Genomic DNA, 3,710 nt, shown 5'->3' on the forward strand with positions numbered 1-3,710 from the left:
ACCCAGCCTGACCCAGGTAACGGCCCTGTTAACTGCCTGTTTGTCCCTGACCATGTCCGTCCCCAGGTCCTCCAGTGGGTTCATGCCTCCCAGTTTGCCTGCCATCCGGGGTCCAGCCGCACTCTAGCCCTTCTCAGGAGACGGTTCTGGTGGCCCTCCATGGCCCAGGACACCAGGGAGTACGTCCGGGCCTGCACGGTGTGTGCACGGAGCAAGGCCTCGCACCAACCCGCCTCCGGTCTGCTGCGCCCCCTGCCGGTCCCTGGTCGCCCGTGGAGCCACATAGGTCTGGACTTCGTGACTGGACTGCCCCCTTCCCAGGGTAACACCACCATACTGACTATTGTGGACCGTTTTTCCAAGTCCGTCCATTTTGTGCCTCTGCCCAAGCTCCCCTCTGCGTCTGAGACTGTTGACCTTCTGGTGACCCACGTGGTCCGGCTCCATGGCATCCCTGCGGACATCGTTTCTGACCGAGGTCCACAGTTCACTTCCCAGGTGTGGAGGGAGTTTTGTCGGGCCATTGGGGCTTCGGTTAGTCTGTCCTCGGGTTACCATCCCCAGACCAATGGGCAAGCCGAGCGAGCCAACCAATACCTGGGGAACGCCCTGCGCTGTGTCACTGGTCGTAACCCCGCTACCTGGAGCCGATACCTCCCCTGGGTGGAGTATGCCCATAACTCCCTTCCTAGCTCTTCCACTGGCTTGTCTCCATTTGAATGCTCCCTGGGTTATCTACCACCTCTATTCCCTGAGCAGGAGGAGGAGCTCGCCGTGCCCTCAGTCCAGGTCCATCTCCGCCGCTGCCACAAGGTGTGGAGGGATGCCCGAGCTGCGCTTGTTCGTTCCACCCGTCGGAGCCAGCACCAGGCAGACCGCCATCGGACCCCGGCCCCTGTCTACCAGCCCGGCCAGGCGGTCTGGCTCTCCTCCAAGGACATCCCCCTGCGGGCCTCGTCATGTAAGCTCACGCCCCGCGACATTGGTCCTTACAAGATAGACAGTGTGGTTAACCCTTCTGCTGTCAGACTGCAGCTGCCCCCGTCCATGAGGATACATCCCACATTCCATGTCTCCCGTGTTAAGCCTGCTCCTGTCAGCCCTCTGTGCCCGCCAGGCGACACCCCGCCACCTGTCCGGATCATCGACGACCAGCCGGCCTGGACTGTCCGACAGCTCCTGGGGGCCCGTCGGCGGGGTCGGGGGTTGCACTACCTTGTGGACTGGGAGGGCTATGGGCCCGAGGAGCGGTGCTGGGTGCCCCGTAGGTTCATCCTGGACCCCTCTCTTATCCGGGATTTCCACCGTGACCATCCTGGCCAGCCCGGTCGGTCGCCAGGTGGCGCCCGTAGAGGGGGGGGTCCTGTCACGGCACCGCCGCGTCAGCCTCGTCCACCTCCTCAGCCCCCTGACCCCGGCCCGAGCCCCGGTTCTGACGCTGGTCCCCAGCCTGTCCCCCAGCCTGACCCTGTCTCTCCAGTGCCGGACTCCGTTTCCCCCAGCACCTCCCAGAGCCTGCAGCGGGAACTGCGGGCACGTCTGCGGTCACAAGCCAGACACGCCCCCGATCCACACCTGCCGTGCGTCACCTTGATTGCCTCTCCTCCACACCTCAACGCACCTGGTCCTGATCAACCAATCGCCAGCAGGATAAGAAGCCGGTCCACACAGCCCTCTGTGCCAGATCGTTGACCAACCCAGTGGGTAACACGACTCCAGCTAAATCCCTACTCCTTACTCGAGCCTGTCTCACCGTTCTTTGTTTTCATTCATCCTAGTTAACCTGCCTGACCCACGCCTGCCTGAGGACCACGAACCTGCCTGACCCACGCCTGTCTGACTACCACGCTCCTGCCTGACCCACGCCTGCCTGAGTACCACGCTCCTGCCTGACCCACGCCTGCCTGAGTACCACGCTCCTGCCCGACCTACGCCTGTCTGACTACCACGTCCCTGCCTGACCCCCGCTTGCCTCTCCGACCTGATCCTGCCTGGCCATACCAAATAAACACGCCTCCGGGCTTCACCTCCAAGCCATTTTTGAGTCTGCTTTTGGGTCCTCCTCCGCTAGCCCTAACAGGAACATTGCCATGGTGCAACCCTTTCTCTCTCAGGCTGACACCGAAAGACTAATGCATACTTTCATCACAAGCAGGCTGGACTACTGCAATGCTCTACTATAAGGCCTACCAAAGAAAGCAATCTCTAAGCTACAAATGATACAGAATGCTGCAGGACGAGTCCTCACTAAGACTAGACGAAGGGCACACATCACACCAGCCTTAAAATCACTACACTGGTTACCTGTCAACTCTAGAATAGACTTTAAAATACTATTACTAGTCTATAAATCTCTCCACAGTCACGCACCAGAAAACATTTCAGACATGCTTGTCAGGTACATGCCCAACAGACCACTCAGATCCTCAGGTACTGAACTCGTAACTGTCCCAAAAGCCAGGACCAAGAAAGACGGAGAGGCAGCTTTTAGTTATTATGCCCCCAACCTCTGGAACACCCTGCCGGAGTGCCTAAGAAGGGTCGAAACAACGGATGTCTTCAAGCAAGATCTCAAGACGTACCTTTTTGGCCTAACCTACAATCACTAGCCAGGACCTTGAGACACAGAAAGGCAGCCTCAAACCTACCTGTGAATCCTCTGTATACATTGGTGTATATCCTGCTATGCACTCTATGTATATCAAGTTGTGTACAGAAGCTGGTTGCCCTGAAACAGGCTTGTTCTGTTCTGATATCTGTGTTGCTTCAAAGGCTCAGCATGCTACTAACCGTTTTCTGTCTCCCCTAGTGCCTCTCTCTCTCCCTCCTACCTTCTAACCAGGTCCAGTGGATGCCCCACTGTCACCCGCACACCACCCTGAGTCCGATAGATACCCCCGTGTCAGCTGTGGATGTCGTAGTATTTAGTTAACACACACACACACGTACACACATCAGTCCACATCCGGCTTAGGCCTGGACCTGGGCCCAGTCCCCCTTCCCCTCACCCTAACCCGGGTCCGTATCCTTTTCCTACCCCCTCTCTACCCCAACCCCTGCCTCTATCTGGGCCCAGGCACATTCACGCACACACAGACATACACCAGTGTTTGCCATGTCTCTCCTATTATGTTTTTAGCCTCTCTTACTCTATGTAATTTAATGTAATTTATTGCTTTATAAATGTTCTTAGCCGGTAGACAAACATACTCCAGGAGCTTGCTCGATTTCCTTGTTGAGAGGGGTCAGGGAAGAATTTGTACAGCTCACTTTTTGCTTCCCTCTGGAATATGTAGGGATGGGATGTACAGTATCCCCACCTCCCTTGTTCTCTGTAAAGCGCATTGTGTTGCCTCTGGGTATGAAATGCGCTATACAAATACAGCTTTTATTGATTGATTGATTGATACCACTTCATATCACAGCGAGCATACTGTAGCTATACAGCTCTTTACAACACAGGACAGTAGGTCTATACCTAGCTGTACAGCACTTTACAACATACAACAGTAGTCATATACCTACTGTAGCTACTGTATACAAGTACTTTACAATACAGCACAATAGACCTATACCTAGCAGCACATTAGGCCTATATTTAGATATACAGGACTTTCCAACACAGCACGGTAGGCCTAGCTGGATAACACTTTACCAAACAGAAACCAAAAGAATCAAGTATTATTATTATTATTATTATATTTATCTGC

The sequence above is a fragment of the Borostomias antarcticus genome, assembly GCF_949987555.1.
Source record: "Borostomias antarcticus genome assembly, contig: scaffold_84, whole genome shotgun sequence".
NCBI classification, from domain to species: Eukaryota; Metazoa; Chordata; class Actinopteri; order Stomiiformes; family Stomiidae; genus Borostomias; species Borostomias antarcticus.